This window comes from Prionailurus viverrinus, chromosome C2, assembly GCF_022837055.1.
Source record: "Prionailurus viverrinus isolate Anna chromosome C2, UM_Priviv_1.0, whole genome shotgun sequence".
In the NCBI taxonomy this organism is placed as follows: domain Eukaryota; kingdom Metazoa; phylum Chordata; class Mammalia; order Carnivora; family Felidae; genus Prionailurus; species Prionailurus viverrinus.
The window spans coordinates 133,634,679-133,656,268 of record NC_062569.1 but is presented as its reverse complement, the minus strand read 5'-3'; the positions used below and the strand labels follow the sequence as shown (position 1 = coordinate 133,656,268).

At 38.0% G+C, this 21,590-nt stretch overlaps 1 protein-coding gene across 10 annotated transcripts in view; it reads right to left on the bottom strand.

Moving 5' to 3' along the window:
* Positions 1 to 21,590, bottom strand: part of CHODL (chondrolectin) — a 574,497-nt gene that overhangs the window by 536,115 nt on the left and 16,792 nt on the right. For 7 of the 10 annotated variants that reach the window (XR_007155695.1, XR_007155692.1, XR_007155694.1 and 4 more), the window contains exon 2: positions 8,489 to 8,592. The exons of 2 other annotated variants lie outside the window; for them this stretch is intronic. The gene's annotated coding sequence lies outside the window, so the exon portion shown is untranslated. The remainder of the gene's footprint in view (positions 1 to 8,488; positions 8,593 to 21,590) is intronic. One more of the 10 variants, XM_047875559.1, reaches the window with a different exon arrangement.

The following is a 21,590-nucleotide window of genomic DNA, read 5'->3' as shown; positions in this document are numbered from 1 at the left end:
AAAATAAAAAGACATTAAAAAAAATTTAAATATATGTTGGGCTTATGCCCAATTCCATAAATATGGATGAACAAAAAATATTACTTTATTTTCTGCAAATCATGGTAATCTGAATATGCACCCCCACAAAAATCTAACCATCATTATTGACCTCCGCTCAGTGGGAGACAAGGAAAGAAAACACACTAGTGCTGACTAGGTTACACCCATGCTTTATATTTTATATAGATTTGCCTAAATACAATATTAACTTGAATATAAATGATGCTTTCTCAAAAATTATCCCAAAGAAATAGAAGGAATTGACTTGTATTTGAGTCTTTACAAAGTCTTTCCTGTTACAGGGGGGCCTGTTTAATTAATTCAAAAAGTTAATTACATATATTTGAATAGATGGTATAGTTTTACCCAAATTTTTTCTTAGAGATAAAAATCTACCTAATATTTGAACCTGATCAAAGTCTCTCCTGTTATGGGAGACCTATTCAATTATCCTGATTCAGTCTCAGTAGATGTTTAAAATGCTTATAGAAGTCAGCTGATGGAGTTTATTTTTTTTTAATGCAAAAACATTTTACAAATTTGAAAGTATTCTGGGAGGTATGATTTCTAAATTAACAATAGTTGGATGACATTGTAGATAATCCTTTTCCCCAAATTCATATGCTGAAATCCTAACCGTCAAAGTGATGATATTAGGAGGTAGGGCATTTCGGAGGTGATTAGGTCATGAGGTGGAGCCTCTCATCAATGGGATTAGTGTTCTCACCAGACACTAAATCTGCCAGCACCTTGATCTTGGACTTCTCAGCTTCCAAAACCACAAAAAACAAATGTTGGTTGTTTAAGTCAGTCTACGGTACTTTTGTTATAGCAGCCTGAATGGGCAAAGACAACCCACATATGAAACAACTTAACTGTGGAGTAAAGATGATGACTGAACATGCACATTTGTTTTTTATACTTTTCTGAAATCCCACTAAAACATGATAAATATTATTTTTCCAAAACATCAAATCATAAGGACAAAGTATGAGGAAAGACATAATATCAAAAAGTGGGGGGGGGGGGGGAGGGGGAAAGCTGAGAAGCATTGATTACAAACAAGCTTTGGGAACTGATGGCACTAGACAGCTCTGGAAATAGCACTGAAGGCAGAACCAAGAAGAAGACACAGTTAGAGCCTCAAATCCCCTATTTACCCACAACAAAAGCCTATAAGTTTATCTTCTAGAAAAGCTAAGCCAGAGAACTCTGGGAGAGTTGGGGGGTGCTGCAATACTAAGCAGAAAATTAAGAATAGGTGGCTGTTGGCATATTGGGAATGAAAATCATCCCTGCCCCCAGTCCTCCATCTCTATGTGGCTCTCAGAATGGTAGCAATCAAAGCCTAACCTTCCAGAAAAACATTCAAAGATCTTTCTCTAGGGGCACCTGGGTGGCTTAGTTGGTTAAGGGGCTGACTCTTGATTTCAGCTCAGGTCATGGTCTCACGTTCATGAGTTTGAGCCCCACATCAGGTTCTGTGCTGACAGTTGGAACCTGCTTGAGTTTCTCTCTCTCTCCCTCTCTCCCTGCCCCTTCCTGACTCTCTCTCTCTGTCTCTCTGTCAAAATAAATAAACTTAAAAAAAAAAAGTTCTCTATCTGATGAATCCAACTCAATTCATTAAGGAAAAAATTCAAAGAGAAACCATAGGCCTGTATTGTCCAATATAGTAGCTACTAGTCACTTGTAATGATTTACATTAAAACTTTGATTAATTAAATTAAGTAAAATTTAAGCATCAGTTCCTCAGTGGCACTAGTGATTGATACATAGTGGCTATGATATTGGACAGTGTACATACAGAACATGTGCATCATTGAATACAGTTATATTAGCACTTTCCCAGACAGATCTCCCTACAACAAAGCCAGCAATCTCTGCTATCACACTCTAAGTGTGCCACACTCTTAAATATGTGCAAACGCAAAGGATCACCAGATACTTAAGACATCTTTAATACAAAAAACAGAGAATACAGTTACAGTATAAGCAAACTGGAAGAATCAGACAATATAAGAGAAGAAAACATTTTATTACTAACATCTTCATGGAGGTAAGAGAAGACTCTGTTTCAATGAAACAAGTATAGCCTGTTTTAAAAAAATCAGTAAATAAACATATGATATTAGAAATTTAAAAAATAACAATGGCATAAATGAAAAACTCAATAAAAGTGTCAGAAGATAAAAACTGGAGAAATCACTCAGAAAGCAGAGCCAAAAAAGATAAAGAATGGAAAAGAGGAGAAAAAAAAATGAGAAAATTAGAGGACAAATTCACAAGGTCAACATTAGATGAAAGGAGTTCCCAAGAAACAGCACAGAGAAAATGAAGGGAGAAAGTTACTTATGAAACATTTCAAGTGTATTTCCCAGAACAGAATGACCTAAGCATGCAGACTAAAAGAGAATCCAGAGTACCCAGGCAATGGCTGATAATAAACCACACCAAAGTCATGTCATTGTGAAATCTTAAAACACTGGGACAAAGGCAAGCTTCCAGGTGGGGGGCTGGGGATAGATGGTCACCTAAAAAGATGGAGAATATGAATAGCTTTGGATTTTTCAGCAGCACACTGGAAGTAGAAGACCAACACCTTAAAAATTCTGAGGAAAAATATTTCTCAACAGATGTCTCTATTCAGCCAAACTGTCAAGTTAAGTATGAGGAAGAATAAGGATGTTTTCAGATACTCAGTGTATCAAAAATTTTACATTACCTGTACCCTCTGTCAGATAATCACTTAAAAGCTATGCTTCACAATGGGTAGACCAAAAACAAGGAAGACATAAGACCCTGGAGCCAGGAATTCTACAGGTGAGAGAGGTAGAAGAAATTACAAGATCCTGGTCAAGAGCAATCCCATGGTCATAGGTGTGGAGAGGCCCTGAAGATAGCCTTTCTAGATTAGGGCAGGTTAGGGTGCTTCAAGGATATGCAAAGCCAGAATAACGTACGTGTCTGAACATACCAGGAAGAGATTTAAGCAACTGGCAGATAGTTGCAGTTAGAAATACACAGAAAACTAATTTTAAACAATTTCAGGACAATTATTTAATCCAGGAAAAACATAGCTGTGAGTGGGAGGAATAATCATACTTGTATTAATCATTACATTCTACAAGGCATAGCTGTGAATAATAGCATTTATCATAATAATAATAATAGTAATGCAATAATTTTTCTCCAACCCAAATTATGAAATAACTATAGAAGAAATGTGGGGAGCAAAAAAAAAAAAAAAAGGCATGTGACAGAGTGAGGTATAGGCATGAGGACTAAAGAAAAATCATCATCTTCCAAAATGGGATATATTAATATCAATAGATAATGACTGAAATTTAAAAAATCAAGAATAAAAATTTTATTTACAAAAAGGAAGGTCATATACCCAAGAAAAAATAAAAGAGCTAAACGTGGTTGCTTCTGGGTAAAGAGAAATGGATGAGAGAGACTAAAGTTGTTTTTGTTGGTGGTGGTGGTGGTTTGTATTATCCTGTTATTTTATTATTTAAGCCTTGTGCACCTATAGCTTTGATTTTTAAAAAACTGAGGGGGGAAAAGGCACAGGGAAAAAAATCTAAACCTACTGTCCAAATATTGTATGAATAACTATTTATATCTTGGTGAAATTTTCCAGTGATGGCATCATACTCAAATTCTCTTCATGCCTAAAGTTGCCATCTTCTCTTCTAAGTTTCCTGTAGGTTTTCTGTTCTGTGTCATGATTCCTGCTTCCAAACTCTTCCATTCAATTTTCCTCTGGTCCTCCCCATGTTTCAACTGCCTGCATTTCTTGCTTAGAGATATAAACCTAGTACTTCTAGATAGTCCTATATACTTAATCTGCATCTCTAATTATAATAAAATCCTTGGGAACCAGAAGTATGTCTTGTACTTCTTTGAAAACCTAGCACCTGATTCTATTCTTGCAACAGTATGTACACATATGAATATTTCCTGGTGAAAATTTATTGAACATAGATGATTTGATATAGTCACTTTGTACATGTCATCTAATTTAATGCTAAAACAACTCTGCAAAGTGAGTTTAATAATTGCTATCTTAGGGGCGCCTGGGTGGCGCAGTCGGTTAAGCGTCCGACTTCAGCCAGGTCACGATCTCGCAGTCCGTGAGTTCGAGCCCCGCGTCGGGCTCTGGGCTGATGGCTCGGAGCCTGGAGCCTGTTTCCGATTCTGTGTCTCCCTCTCTCTCTGCCCCTCCCCCGTTCATGCTCTGTCTCTCTCTGTCCCAAAAGTAAATAAACGTTGAAAAAAAAATTTTTTTAAAAATAAATAATTGCTATCTTAAAGATGAAGTGTGGGGAAAATAAAGGACAGTGAAAATTTCACCATAATTCTGAGTGTAAGACAGCACATTTCTTTATTTTGTTTAAATCCAACTGAGCTGCTTAAAGTACCAATCAGCTGGCAGGAAATTCCATTTCAGTCATTTCTGGACTGACCTCCTCCATTCACATTTCCAGTTGATACAAAGGTTGGGAGTGAGGATGTCTTCTGCACTCCAACATATTGGCTTATGGTCTCCACTGATCCCCACTGATATTTTCACTGTCCAAGGTCACATGATTTGTCCCTGAAGGAAGTTGTACTCACAACTTGAACAAAGGTCTCTGTCATCTCAGTTCCTGGTCATAACTCCTAGAGCCCCTCTTCCCTAGCATCCTATAGCAATCCACCCAACTGGGAGTTAACAAGTAGGACCTGTGCTACCTTTTTTGGAAACCACCTAAACCCCCTTCCTCCTGCTGAACTCAAGGATTTGCTTACCTATATCCAGTTCTGTTTCCACCCCCAATACCACACCCCCAATAAAGCCCTCATCTTTATTCTCTTCCAGAGAAGAAAATGGGTCCCCACAATGGATCTAGTCTTTCAAAACAAAACCAAAAAAAAAAAAAAAAAAAGGAATGAAGCTGTCCTCTGGCAACATCTGCTTTCCATTCAGCAACCCAAAGCCCTTGGGGCAAAGGAACACAATGGTTTGGCTACTTTCTTGGAATGGGAAAGGGAAAAATACCTCGAGCAGTGAAAACAAAGATTTTTTTTTTTAATTAGAGAGCAATAAAATAAAAATCCTGCCTCTAATATAAATGCACATATGCATATACAATATAAACACAGAGAAGCAGATACTTACATAATTATATTTATAATATACACAGTTGAATGAATGCCTGTGTGAAAAGATTTTCATTGTAAAAGCAGTAACTTTTATTACAATGACCTATCTTATCCTCCAGTCTTCTACTATTGCCTTTGAACCACATTCCAAACCCAGGGAAAAACATGTTTATAAAACTGCAAAGGTCAAGGCCAGTAATGGAAATTGATTTTACATGCTCAGTGGAGTGTTTTTAAAACCATGGAACAGTCTAAAGGAAAAGAAATCTATTTAATTACTTGACAGTCTTTTGTAGTCCATTAAAAAGGCTCCACAATTGTCTACCTCTCCTGAACTAACTTAACATAAATCCCTCCCATTAAAGAAGCACTTCTTAGAATTGCACAGAATGCACCCTTCTGAAAAGGTGAAAGACTCCAGAGCATGAACTCAAACTGAGAATAATGATTCCTACATGAAGACAAGTTGGTTCCTTTAAATGTTTTTAATGAGGCTGAAATTTTCACTCGAAGTTCCTGCCCAATACCTGAGTTGCTGGTCCCTTTGAACTTGTATTTTTCTCCTTTCACTGTCTGTTTGATAAGATGATGGGGAAGAAATCAATAGCTTCTGTTTCAGCAGCAATTATGGTACATTTTTGCTTTTATTCTTTTTGAATTTCAGTCTATCACGGTCAACACTGAAAGTCTTTTTCCCACATTTCAAAGCAAATTCATGGTAATTTGAAATATGATTTTACTGTAATTAACAACTAACTGCTCTTTAAATTCTTACCATTTTAGACCATTTTAGATAGGAAATAAAGAAGAAAATGGTATATAAATTAAATTCAAGGAGGTTTATATCTGACTGACTACTTGATTATACGAGCAAGTATAAGTCAGTACTAAAACGAGTCTTCTGGGACAATTGTTCTCCAGCTAGGGGAGGTCAGACGATAAGTTCTTCTTAAGATCATTATGTTCATTACATCATTAAGTGAATTAATTCCACTTAATTAAAATTCTTGAATAAGTACATAATCAAGCACTATCGTCTGGAATTTTAGTAGTCTTTCTAGACAAGCCATAATTAATTGATTATGCATTAACTATACCGCATCTATTCTAGAATAGTAACTTGGAAACCATGGTAAATGGTTTGTACTACCACTGCTAGTTTGAACAAATTTTATTTCAGATGCATTTATAGTGCTCTTTCCTCATACTAACATGACTTCATCATAATTGTTATGTCAAGGTAGGTTCTTATCTAAGGTTTCTTTCACCTTCTTGTCTTAACTGAAATTTAGCCTTCTCCAGATTCCTTCCCTTGCAGTCAATTCCAGTAAGGGCTGCTTCCTTCTACAAGTCCTAAACCTACAAGAGAATTGCTGTTTTCTTTTTCCAGACTGTGGTTTCCAGCTTAAACAACAACAACAACAACAACAACAACAACAACACAGCCTCAATACTACCCTATTCATTACTTTCATTCTCTAAGACTTTAGCACTTATATTGTTCCAAGAAGTCATATAGATAACCAGTAGAGGGGTGCCTGGGTGGCTCAGTCAGTTGAGCAACTGACCTTTGATTTTGGCTCAGGTCATGATCCCAGGGATGTCGGATCGAGCCCTGCATTTGTGTGGACCCTGCTTTAGATTCTCTATCCCTCTGCTCCTCTCCCTCACTTGTGCATGCTCTCTCTCTCAAAAAGAAAAGAAGAGAAAAGGAAAAAGAAAAAAAAAAAGAAAAAGAAAAAGAAAAGAAAAGAAAAGAAAAGAAAAGAAAAGAAAAGAAAATCAGTAAAGAAGTATTCATAAAAGCCCATAAATAGTCTCAAGAACAAGGGAGTAATCAATATCTTCAAACACTACCAAAAGTTTAAAGATTTTAAAGTGCCTGTTCGATTTGGCAATTAGGAAGTCTTTAGTAACAAAAAGAATAGTTTCAACATGGTGGTAGGGATGGTAGTCCATATCCAATGTCCAGTAAATTGAGCAATGAAGAAAAGGTCAGAAAGATGAAATCAATAAGGATAGATCAAATTTTCAAACATTGTGTTTACATATTAAAACAAATATATAAGACATTTATCTGTGGTAGAATATAGATCCAAAGTTAATTACTCTTAAGAGTGAGAATTGAGGATATTCATAAGAAAGCAACCAGTAGAGGGAAAGACTGAACACACAGAGGGAAGATACTTGATAAAATGAGGTCTCTGAAGAGGTGGGAAGGCTAAGAACAGGCTATGTTAAAAGATCAGGCATGAAAAGATATAAAGAACGGGATGGGAATGAAGCAAATAAAAATGGGGAAAGAGGTGACTAATTTTGTATTAGGATGTGGCAGATTACACTTTCTTTCCATATGTCCTTTAATAATGTAACCGTGTCACTCCCTCATCAAAAGATGGTCTTACCCTTGAATCTAGGCTGTGTTTAATGACTTGCTAGACCAGCAGAATGCAGTAGAACTGACATTCTGGGACTTCTAGCACTTCTGACCACATTTGGGAATACTTGATCTTGGGACATTCCCTTTCAGACCTAGACAACATGCTGTGAGCAGGCACACAGAGCCACTGGAGGCTAGTCCCATATAGGTGCTCTGCTCGATATCCCCAGCCCAGCTCTTAGCTTACAACCAACAACAGTTGCCAGCCTTGTGGGAGAGACATCTTGGGCATCCAGCCAAGTCTAATCTTCAACTGTCTATAGGCCAGGCTGACTATCTTTGGTCAAGCTGCAATCACATGAGACACCCGAAATGAGAACTACCCAGCAACCCACAGAACAACTGGAGAAAAAGAATTGTTTTAAGCCACTAAATCTTAAGCCTAGTCAAGGCTAATCAGATCATAGAACAATGGGGAGTTAAGAGAGTTCAGGCTTTATTTCCTCTTAGTTGAATAGAATGCAAAATGATTTGAAATAGCTAATATGCGCTAATATAAATGACACAGATAATTGATCAGAGTCATGTAGAAAAATTATTAAACACTGTTAAGGGCTCAATTCATGTCATAAACCTAAATCTGTAATGGCATCAATCCCCTTTATGATTTTTCTCTAGTATCATGCAAAAGATTCATATAGCTTTGAGGTTTAGCAGTGCAGATAATCAGAAAAGCAAGGGGCCAAGAGAGCAGAAGGTGGTGCTGAGAAAGTGGGTAAGCAGTAAATCAGTGCCTGGAAGCAAGAGCCTACTAATACTTTAGGCACACGGTCTAGGTCCACAAAAATGTTTTAATTTCTTTCAGAATCAGAAGAAAAAATAAACTTTTTAAGTCAAAGAAACTGTTATATTTACCTTTTATAAGTGCAATTGTAATTTTTCTTCCTTTTTTTAGTGGAGAAAGGGGTCCATCAAGGCAAAAATCCCTAGGTCTCATGAAAGTCATTATGTGGTCCTGCCTAGGAGGAGAGACAGACAATATGAGAAAAAAAGGAGGCAGTAAGGGTCAGAGGTCTTGAGAAAACTATTATGAATATGTAGTCAAATTAGGACTGCAAGAAACATAAAAGGGTAAGGGACTGTGATGAGGGAGTGGAATGGGAGAGGTTTAAGTTTTCAGTAAAAGAGAAGGGTCTCACAGGGGATGAGAAGCTCCAGGATATGGTGGTAAGTGGTGGGAAGAGAGGTGGCTGTTAGAGAGAAGACAGCAAGGACCGTGGTGGTTGGGAGGTTGAAAAGGTTATTAGCACTGAAGTGATTCAAGATGGTGGCAGAAGTTAGAAGGCTAGGATTTTAGATGGATGAAAACTTTTTTTTTTTAACTTTTTTTGTTTTGAGAGGCGGTGGTGGAGGGTAGAGAGAGAGGGGGGAGAGAGAATCCTAAGCAGGCTCCACTCTACAGTGCAGAGCCCAACGCAGGGCTGAATCTCTCATGAACCATGAGATCATGACCTGAGCTGATGTCAAAAGTAAGACACTTAACTGACTGAGCCACCCAGGTGCCCCAGACCAAAACTTTTCACATAAAAACTGAAGTACTGGAAGAAACAAAATTTTTTCTTAGTTGACACTTATTGACAAAATTCACATTAAGTGGAATATTGAGAAAATCCTCAATTTTTATAATAATAAAATATATTTCAAGTATTTTTCTACCAAAACTATTGTGAATTTCTTTCTTTTTTTTAATTGAAGTAAAATTGACATAAAATATTATATTGGTTTCAGGTGTACCACATAATGATTTGGTATTTTTATATAATGCAAAATGATCACAATGTCTAGTCAATGTCCATCACCACATGTTTACAAAGTTCTGGTGTGCATGTGATGAGATCAAGATCTACTCTCAACAATTTTCAAATATGCAATACAGTATTATTAACTATGGTCACCATGTTGCACAGGAATTTTTAAAATCAATTTCAAAATAGGAAAAGTATAAGCATGATATAAAATATAGATAGCAAAATGGAGAGATTGGTAAATAACATATGAATAAAATTGTTCTACACAACAAACACCAAAACCAAATGGCCATTCAACAAACTAGGAAAAAATATATTTCAATTCATATATCAGTAGAGGTCTATTTTCCTTATAATGTAAAAATCTGCAACAAAACACTACAAAGATAGGTAAGGGTTCTGTCCCCAGTTCCAATGTGTGAGGTTTTTTTCCCACTCCACCAATTAAGCCTCTGACACCAACTAGGTGTCCTACAATTCAACTCAATTCTGACACCACCCAGAGATAATATCAGATTCCACAGGTTAAGGGCTCAGTCCCACAAGACTACCCTCCACTTCAGATACCAATCACAAGTCCGTGCTTCTGACTGGCCAGCTATAAATTCAAGTTCCCACAACTCCCTCCTTAGGTTTGATTAATTTGCTAGAGCAGCTCACACAACTCAGGAAACCCATTTACCCACAAGATTACCAGTTTATTACAAGAGATATTCAAGGATACAATCAACAAGCAGATGAAGAGATATATAGGATAAGGTCTCAAATAAAGGATCTTCTGTCCTAGTGGAGTTTGGGGCCCAGCATGGTGGCACATGGAAGAGTTCTGTTTTGCCAACCTGGAAGCTCTCTGCACCAACTCCTTTCGGATTTTTATGGAGTCTTCATTACATAGGCATAATGGATGAAATCATTGGTCATTGGTGATTGATTCAACCTCTGTTCCCCTTCTCCTCTCCAGAGGTCAAGGAGATGGGACTGAAAGTGCCAACCCTCTAATCACATGGTTGGTTCTCCTGTATGTATGCATACATACATACACATATGTATACATATGTGTATGTATGTATGCATATGATTCTGTTTCCATAAAATATCTCTGGAAGGATATCCAAAAATTGATGATAGTTCCTTTCAGACAGAGGGCAGTGGGGGACTGGAAGACATAAGAGGAAGACAATTTTCATTTCACATTCTTTTTGATGAGGAATCACTTGTTATAGCCCTCAAAATGTGGAAGTGACCAGAATAATTGAGGTAGGGTAGTGGGTGTTAGAGTGGGGTATCATACAACTCAAAGAAAGAGGGCTTTTGGGGCATGATAGGAGAATCAAGGTTTGGAAGTAACAATGAAAGTCTAAGTGAATATCACTTCTGGGCCCCAAGATACAAATGAAGAAAGAATGGCTAGCATCTTTAAAGAAAGCTGCCTGACAAGTTATGATGTCAAGGAAAAGCTAAGTTTACATTAGAACAAGAATACAGTGAGTTCTGTGAAGAGATCACGGATGTTGTAGAGAATAGAGTATTTCCAGAAAGCAGTAGAAAGGGTTGTGAGAGAGGTCAGCAGTGGGAAGCAATGAAAAGATGACTCAGAGAGGAAAAGCACAGAGCAGGATGAAGAAAATAAGAAAGAAATGCCTGAAGAGCCTGCATTCTAGACTAAAGGGTGACAGCCAATGAAAGCATGAAAGGAATTAATAGCTGACAAAGTTCTGTGAGTTTATCAGTGTCAGTTGAGCTTAGCCCAAGGTGACCCAATGATGTTAGCCTGGTCTGTAAGTGCTGAAATTACCACAGGCTAGAACCCATGTGTTATCAACTGTTTGACTATGGCATTTATTCTATGGACTCCTTGCACAGTGGCCCTAACAGAAATTCAGTAAAAAAAAATTCTTTCTGTGCCACCACAAAATTCAACACTGGGTAATGTGGACCACTTGTGTGGAGGGCCTTTCTCCAAACTTCATCATCAACTTGAAATTTCACTTTCTGACCTATTTTTCCCACATGCTCACTCACTCACTATAACTGAGCTTGCTTTTGCCTTCACTGAAACCTCTAGTCAAGTAGAACAGAGAAGAAATATTAGAGATCATCTACCCTAGTGGTTCTAAACTCTGGCTGCTCAATAGAAATCACCTGGCATTGGGGCGCCTGGGTGGCGCAGTCGGTTAAGCGTCCGACTTCGGCCAGGTCACGATCTCGCGGTCCGGGAGCTCGAGCCCCGCGTCAGGCTCTGGGCTGATGGCTCAGAGCCTGGAGCCTGTTTCCGATTCTGTGTCTCCCTCTCTCTCTGCCCCTCCCCCGTTCATGCTCTGTCTCTCTCTGTCCCAAAAATAAATAAACGTTGAAAAAAAAATTAAAAAAAAAAAAAAAAAAAAAAAAAAGAAATCACCTGGCATTGCAATAACATGTTTGGACATTGAGGGCATTATGCTAAATGAATAAGCCAAACAGATAAAGAAATATTATATAATCTCACCTATACGTGGAATATACAACAGCAACAACAACGAAAAAAAATAAAAAAAAAACAAAAAGCCAAATGCATAGAAACAGAGAATAGATTGGTGGTTGACAGGGGTGGGAACTGGGGAGAATGGGTGAAGATGATCAAAGGGTACAAACTTCTAGTTCTAACATGAATGGGGAATCTAATGCACAGCATGATGACTGTAGTTATGTAGTGTATACTTAAAAGTGACTAAGAGTATAAATCTTAAAAGTTCTCACTACAGGGGTGCCTGGGTGGCTCAGTCAGTTAAGTGTCTGACTTTTGATTTTGGCTCAGGTCACGATCTCATGGTTTGTGAGATCAAGCCCCATGCTGGGCCCTGAGCTGACAGCACAGAGCCTGCTTGGGATGCTCTCTCTCCCACTCTCTCTGCCCCCACCTCAAAATAAATAAACTTAAAAAAAATTCTCACTACAAAACAAAAAAGGTAACTGAGATGATAAATGCATTAACAAACCATACTGCAGTGATTATTTCATAGTATATACATATATCAAATCATCACCTTGTATACCTTAAATTTACACAGTTATATGAATTATATCTCAAAAAAATGGGGTAGAAAGTAAATCAAATGGCATGCTTTAAAACAAAAAACAAAACAAAAAAATCTGATTTAATTGTTCTAAGAGAGAGACCAAAAATAATATATATATTTTTTAAGTTTACTTATTTATTTTGAGAGAGAGACAGAGAGAGAGACAGAGAGAGAGAGAGAGGCACAGATAGAGGGAAAGGGAGAGAGAGAGACAAAGAATCCCAAGCAAGCTCCACACTGTCAGTGAGGAGCCTGATGCGGGGCTCCAACTCATGAACTATAAGCTCGTGACCCGACCAGAAGTCGGATGCTTAACCAACTGAGCCACTCAGGTGCCTCCCAAGAATAATATTTTTTTTCACTCCCAATATAATTTAATTGTTTGAAGACAGGGACCAAGAATAATATATTTTTTTTAATTTCCCCAGGTCATTCTACGTATAACCAAGTTTGAGACCTGATTTTCTTCAATGCTTTTGTTACAAAGACAAGAAATTAAGGGAGATGACCCAAGGTCAACCCTCTAGAAAGTGGAGGGAGGGTTGGAACTCAGGTCTCCTTGCTCTCAGTCTAGTATTCATACCCTCTATTCATATTGCTTTGACCCATGATTCTATCCTTTCTCTTGGCTTTACTTGGCTCTTTACCCAACCTTAAAGCAGCAATCAAAAATACCAAAATGGGGGCGCCTGGGTGGTGCAGTCGGTTAAGCGTCCGACTTCAGCCAGGTCACGATCTCGCGGTCTGTGAGTTCGAGCCCCGCGTCAGGCTCTGGGCTGATGGCTCAGAGCCTGGAGCCTGTTTCCGATTCTGTGTCTCCCTCTCTCTCTGCCCCTCCCCCGTTCATGCTCTGTCTCCCTCTGTCCCAAAAATAAATGTTGAAAAAAAAATTTTTTTTTAAAAAATAATAAAAAAATAAAAATAAATAAAAAAACAAAAAAAACAAAATGTGACCAGCATGACCTTCACATGGATCCACATATCCAGCTCTCAGCAACTGTGCAAGCCCAAACATCAACTTCAGTTCCACTGTAGGCTGCCATGCAATGCTTGACAAAGTCACTTTATAGTGCCACTTGCCATCACTATATAATTCGTGATTTTTTTTTTTTTATTTTTTTTTCAACGTTTATTTATTTTTGGGACAGAGAGAGACAGAGCATGAACGGGGGAGGGGCAGAGAGAGAGGGAGACACAGAATCGGAAACAGGCTCCAGGCTCTGAGCCACCAGCCCAGAGCCCGACGCGGGGCTCGAACTCACGGACCATGAGATCGTGACCTGGCTGAAGTCGGACGCTTAACCGACTGCACCACCCAGGCGCCCCTATAATTCGTGATTTCTAAACTCTGAATCCTCATTCTACACAGCCATCTTATTTCATCCTACTTTGTTCCTTGTCATGTTACCCAGAGAGGCTGCTCCAAATTTTTCCTATGTGCCTTCCATCATCTGCCCTAGCTATATACAGCCTCAGTAAAGTAAACCATCTGAAATTAATGCCATCTATTTCCCTGGCCTCTCCTCTGCCTGAAATCATCTCTGTATTTAAACCTATCCACTTACCAAGTCTAACTTTTGTCTGTAATTGGATTCAACCCCTCTTGTTTTTCTCTAGTACATGTTCCATCTGTCCCCCAACTCTTCTTTCTCCAATCAGTCATTTATTCTCTGCTGCCTCTTCTCTCTCAGCTTACAAATTTAGGAGCTTTTCCCATCCTAAGGGCAATCTTCCCTTATAATTACCACCCTATTAGTACCACCCTACTAATTACTATCCATCTTTCTTTCTTAATAAGACACTATTATCCAGCAAGACAAGTTTAAATGGGTTTTATATTTGTAAAGCTCTTAGAAGAATACTTGACTCATAACTTACAGTAAGTGATCTACCTACCCACCTACCTACCCACCAATCTTCTATGTTATCTATGATGTTTGCTATCGATCTACTACCATACTATCATCTATCTATCTATCTATCTATCTATCTACTATCATCTATCTATCTGTCATATATCTACCCATTATCATCCAACAAAGTTTTATATATCACTCAAGGCCCTGTTCAAATGGCCTTACCTCTATGAAGCTGTTTCTTGATCAACTATGACAGGCCAAATCAATGCATGCTTTCTCTCTTTTACCAAATCACTTAGAACATGGTGAATCAGAGCATTGCTTTTGCAGTCCAAGTGCCTGGGTTTCAGGCCTAGTTTTGTCATTTACTTACTACCTACTGGTTGATGAAGTTTGAGACAGGTCCCCCCCAAATATGCCACTTTGGCATAAAGGTTATTTTGAGTTAAAAGTAATCAAGATCCAGCAGGTTTAGGAAAAGCTTTGTACCTCCCCTACAACTGCCTAAAAAGAAATTAGATAGAGGACCTGCTCCAGAAAGAGCTGTCACCATAGATAACTACATTATGATATGAAGTAGATATAATAGACAAGGAGGAACCTAGCAAGGTCTGTTTGATCAATGTTCTCTCTGTCCCATTGCTTCTAAGTGGCCCAGCAAACATTTGTTTACCAAACATTAACTCCTTTTCATTCTTATTGAGCATTGCATTCCCTCCCTTTGAAGTCCCAGACCCTCGGCCCCTTCTCCTTAGTTCAAGACACCTTGCTGCTTTCTTTGCAATTTCCATGTCTGTGTGGATTTCCCGTATACACACTATTAAATTCGATTTTCTCCGGACAATGTGTCTCATGTCAATTTGATTCTTAGTCCAGCCAGAAGGGCCTTGAAGGGGACAGGACATTCTTATTCCCCAACAAGGCCTTGCGCTTCAGTTGCTATCAGTAATATGGCAATGACAATAGTACCTAGCTCATCAGAGTACAATGAAATGTCATGCACAGTAGTATACATAGATATACAGCAATGACCAAACTGATGAGGTTTCTACAGCTGTGAAGCTTCATTTCAGAGGGTGAAGTAAATAATAAATGAGTAAAAATAAATGTTGATATATAACATCTTAGCTGATCACCTATTTAGAAGCCTTCTAAGAAGGTAAAGAATGATCTGGGGTCCATTCAATGCACTGGAGAAAGAGAGCCCCTGGTGGAGCAAACAGCATGTACAAAGGACTAGAAGCATAAAAGAAGCTGAAATGTTTACACAACTGACATGTCCTTTAACAGAAGCACAGCCAGTGAGGCGGAAAATAAAATAAGATGAAATTAGAGACAGAAAGCAGGCTCACAAACCATGGTTAAAAGGTTTTATTGTATTTAAGTTGTAATAGGAAGAACTGAAGCATTTTAAGAGAATAAACAACATGGTCCAGCTTTTGTTTTTAAAAAGAGTACTCTAGGGGCACCTGAATGGCTCAGTCGGTTAAGTGTCCAACTTTAGCTCAGGTCATGATATTACGGTTCATGGGTTCGAGCCCCACGTCGGGCTCTGTGCTGACAGCTCAGAGCCTGAAGCCTGCTTCACGTTCTGTCTGCCTCTCTCTCTTCTCTCTTCTTCCCCTGCTCACACTCTATCTCTCTCTGTCTCTCAAAAATAAAAAAAATAAGTAAAAAATAAGTAAAAATGTTAAAAAATTTTTAAAAACGCTAGAAAAAATAGAAAGGAGGGAAAGAAGAAAAAAGGAAGGAAGGAAGGAAGGAAGGAAGGAAGGAAGGAAAGAAGGAAGGAAAAAGAATGCTTTGGTTGATGTTTGTAGAAATGAAATATTCATGTTCAGACATTAGCCTAGTAGCAGGTAAGCACTTACTGGCAGATTATATCTTCCACAGGTAGCACCAATATATAGCACCAAGATGTATCCCATCTCGCATGTTCTTACAATATAAGATGCCAAGTCCCCTTCCTTTGAATTGACATAGGCCTATGGCTCCAGCAGTAATAGTGAAACCATATGACTTCCAGGCTAAGTCATAAGAGGCAACAGAACTTTGCCTTTGTTATTAGAACTCAGCCACCATATCGTGAGGAAGCCAAGCAGGAACACAGAAGAGCCACCACATGAAGGTGTTCCAGTCACTGTCCAGTGGAGGTACCAGGTAATAGCCATAATTCTCCAGATACGTGATTCAATGAGTAAGGCTTCATATCTAGCCTTCAGCCTTGAGCCAGTCCAACTAATGCAGAATAGGGCAGAGAGAACCTGTCCCTGCTGAACCCTGCCAAAATGCAAATTTGTGAGCAAATTAAATGTCATCATTGTTTTAAGTCACTAGATTTGGGGGTGGTTGATTGCATAATATTGGATAAACAGAGAAGTGGGTTTTAGTATTAATATTACGTATGCTAATTGCCTATCCAATAGTCTTTCCCTCCTTCCTTCTGAAAAGCAGGACCTCAATTTTCTTTGGAGTAGAAAAATAACCAGTTATAAAAACCTATTTCCCTAAATGTCTTCCAGCTAGTGGTTGACATATGATTCACCTCTGGCTAATGAAATATAAGTGGACATTTACTATTTAAAGGCTCCCAGGAAAGCTATTGTACTCCTAACAAAAAGGGACAGATTCAGTTAGCAGGTATTTTATGCCTCCACCTTTCCTATCTTATTGTCCATAATTTAAATATGCTATCTAGAGCCATCTTGGTTTAAGTGCTTGGCCACTGAAGTCAGACCACCTGAGTTTGAATCTGTGTGACATCTCTGAACCTCAGTTCCTCATTTGGAAAACTGGAATAACAACAGTCCCTATGCTATAGGGTTGTTTTGAGGGAAATAAATGAAGATATTTAAGGGGTTTCATACATATTGTGTGCTGAACAAATATTAGCACACTGAACTGTTATTGATTCTGGGCAGTCATAATCTATTCCTCTAATTTTGGTAACCATATCCTTATTTCTCTTCAGGGTAGGACATCAGCCACTCTCAGGCTGTGTGTGTTTTTTGGCTCAGGCCTAACCCCAATTCCAGGTGGTACACTGGACACAGGCCTGAGCTGTTTGACTCCTCATACTTCCCAGGCCAGGCTAATTCGTTGAAGGATGGATAACTGACCCAATCTAAGGCAAAAATGCAACAAGACTTTTGCTGAGACTTCCAAGACAGAGGCAGACATTCTCCACGGGTGGTCTTAAGGTTGAAAAGATGTAAGGTCTGGAACTGCTGGAGCCATTTTGGCCACCACAGAAAGAAAGGATGTCTTAGTATAGTGACAAATAGGAGAGCAGAGATGCTGGGAGAGAGAAATGGGCCGAATGGCATCACAGGTCAGTGTGAATGACTTTCAGTTACACAATCAAACCCTCCTTTTTACTTCAGTCAATGTGGTTTTTTTCTGCCCAAAGAAAGAGTTTTAACTGACTCAGCTATTATTATTATTGAAGAAGATTTTGTTGAAAAGATGACATACATATAAATTGAGAAACATAACTGAGATGTAATATTTTAATTACTCAAAATTATGCCAAGCTGACAATTACTTTTTCAGTTTGTATGTTACCTCAGTAAAACAGGAATAGAAGGAAACTTCCTCGTCCTCATAAGAGACATATATGAAAGTCCTATAGCTAGTATTAACATTAATGGTGAAAGACTAAACACATCCCTACTAAAATAGGAAGGGAAGGATGTCCACTCCACCACTTCTATTCAACATTGTACAGAGGTTCTAACACCATAATAAGGTGAAGAAAAAAAATAAAAGCAAACAGATTAGAAAGGAAAACACAAATCTGTTTATTCATAAATGATGTGCTCATTTATGTCAAAATCCTAAAGAAATTGCAAATAAGCTACAAGAACTAAAACTGAGTTTAGTAAGATAGCAAAATCAATATACAAAAAAAAACAATTATATTTCTAGAAATTAGTATGAGCAGTTAGAAACTGAAATTGAAAATTTACCATTTACAATAGCATCAAAATTACGAAATGCTTATGAATAAATTTGATGAAAGAGGTTTATGACTTAAACACTAAAAACCATAAACATTGCTGAGAAAAATTAAAGAAGACCTAAGTAAATGGACAGATATACCATGTTCACAGATTAGAAGACTCAATATTGTTAAGATATCATTTAAGTGGCAAGCTGATTTTAAAACTTATATAAAAATGCAAAAGATCCAGAATAGCCAAACACTTTGGGAAAAAAGAACAAAGAGAACATTTTAAGTTTTTTAAAGTATTTTTCTAGGGAGTCATTTCTAGAAGTATAGTTCTAGATAAAAGGCTGGAAATATCCATAAGAAAAACGAATTTAATATTAAAGTAAATTTTGCAGCTTAAAACCATTTTAGTTTGAAATATTTTTAAAGTATATTAGTAGTTGTCATGAGCTTAAGAAATGCCTGAATGAGTGTATAAAAGACATGAACAGAAACTTTTCGAAAGAAGACATGCAGATGACCAACAGACACATGAAAACATGCTCAACACCACTCATTATCAGGGAAATGCAAATCAAAACCACAATGAGATACATCCTGACACCTGTCAGAATGGCTAAAATTAACCACTCAGGAAACAACAGGTGTTGGCAAGGATGCAGAGAAAGGGGAACACTTTTGCACTGGTGGTGGGAATGGAAACTGGTGCAGCCACTCTGGAAAACAGTATGGAGGTGCCTCAAAAAATTAAAAATAGGGGCGCCTGGGTGGCGCAGTCGGTTAAGCGTCTGACTTCAGCCAGGTCACGATCTCGCGGTCCGTGGGTTCGAGCCCCGCGTCAGGCTCTGGGCTGATGGCTCAGAGCCTGGAGCCTGTTTCCGATTCTGTGTCTCCCTCTCTCTCTGCCCCTCCCCCGTTCATGCTCTGTCTCTCTCTGTCCCAAAAATAAATAAACGTTGAAAAAAAAAATTTTTTTAAATAAAAAAAAAAAATTAAAAATAGAGGTACCCTATGACCCAGAAATTGCACTACTAAGTATTTAACCAAGGATACAAAAAATGCTAATGTGAAGGGGCAAATGCACCCCAATGTTTATAGCAGCACTATTGACAATAGCCAAAGTATGGAAAGAGCCAAGTGTCCACCAACTGACGAATGGATGAAGAAGATGTGGTATATACATACAATGGAATATTACTCAGCAATCAAAAAGAATGAAATCTTGCCATTTGTGACAATGTGAATGGAACTAGAATGTATCACACTAAGTGAAATAAGTCAGAGAAAGATATCATATGATTTTCACTCATATGTAGAATTTAATAAACAAAATAGATGAACATGGGGAAAGGAAGTAAAAATAAGATAAAAACAGGGAGGGAGGCAAACCATAACAGACTTAAATACAGAGAACAAACTGAGGGTTGCTGGTGCGGTGCTGAGTGGGGGATGGGATAAATGGGTGATGGGAATTAAGGAGGGCACTTGTTGGGATGAGCACTGGATGTTATATGCAAGTGATGAATCACTAAATTCTACTCCTGAAACCATTATTACACTATATGTTAATTAACTTGGATTTAAACAAAATTTTAAAAAAGAAAGAAAGAAAGAAAGAAAGAAAGAAAGAAAGAAAGAAAGAAAGAAATGCCTGAATAACTCCATCCTTCAGACACCAGGTGAGAGTGAAATGGGATGGTTCATGAGGGTGCATGGGACTACCTGCTAGTGAAATATATGGTGCACTGGAAGAAAAGTAATCTAATTTGCTAAATAAATTAAAAGTTATAAAATTACTAATAAATAAAAAGAAAGATATCCTATTATAGAGAAGATATTTTACAAATATTTGATGCTTATAATTATTATGCCTTAGCAGAGCAAAGAATAGTAACATCAATTTTAGAAACTGTACCGAACTGGGAATCTGTATTAGTACTGGCTCTGTCACTAACCAGCCTTTGGACAGGTTAGTTTACTTCTCTAGGTCTTAGTCATTTTCGAAAGAAGGTTATTAAGGGATATAATTTCTTTTTTTTTTAATTTTTTAAAAATGTTTATTTTTGAGAGACAGAGAGAGATAGAGCGCGAGTTGGGGAGGAACAAAGAGAGATGGAGACACAGAATCTGAAGCAGGCTCAAGGTTCTGAGCTGTCAGCACAGAGCCCGATGCGGGGCTTGAACTCATGAACCACAAGATCATGACCTGAGCTGAAGTTGGACACTTAACCAACTGAGTCATCCAGGTGCCCCTAGGGACATAATTTCTAAGAGCTCCTCCAAGATCCATACTAAAAATTTTTATTTAGGCTTTTCTGTGTGTGTGTGTGTGTGTGTGTGTGTGTGTGTGTGTGTGTGTGTGTTTCAGCATTACTTCATTTTGAGATAACTTTTATTCATTTCTTCTCTATAGAATCCACCTCCTTGTAATCTACATCTTTATTAAAGAACAGTACTATGGGATTGTGGTTGTTTTGAAGGAATCAGGGGCTATAAAATGGTATCCTCTTTCATCCAGGACCAGTAAAGGTGGCCTTTAGCACATCTCTACCAATGATTGTGGATACTTCTATTTTTAATTCTCTCTACAGTCCTCCAAAATGCAGTCTTTGACACATCACATGCATGAGATACCACCATTATTTTTCTCTATTGATTTCCAGAGCAAGCTAGAGTATTGAAGGATAGATAAGTAAACTAAGAGGTTCAACGTACTAAATGGAAATAGCTAGTTCAAGTTCACCAACTAATCTTTCTCTAGGTACATCTGAAAAGCTCCCTTTGATATTTTTGTAAATCTGATTCCTGACTTAGTAGAGAGCTATTTTGCTAAAAGGATTGTAGTCCAAAAAGAGCCCTGTTTAGGCTATCTCTTTTTAGTGCATAAAGACAGAATTCAAAAAGATAAGCAACATGAATGAAATTTTGCAGCCTTAAAAAGTATTTTGTCTTTTAGCTGTGATAGAATGAGGTACCACTATCTTATTCTGCCCCAGGCAGGTCCCAGTTGGCAGATCTTCCCATATAGGGCATTACTATTACGTAAAGTTTGAGATGAAATCTCTTTTCTAAAGATCATACTCCTGGGTTCATGACCTTTTGAGATTTTCTTTCTTCTTCTGTTCAACTTTATTTTAGAAGACCAAAAGACCTGCTAATCTTTACTAGTGTATGTGAGGTCATTCTGAGATATAAGTTTCACATATATAAAAAACATTCCAGGTGTGGTTTCATGTTATACAATTACCTTAGCATAGGTTTAAAAAATTAGACGTGGGGTGCCTGGGTGGCTCAGTTGGTTAAGCATCCAACTTCGGCTCAGGTCATGATCTCACGTCCGTA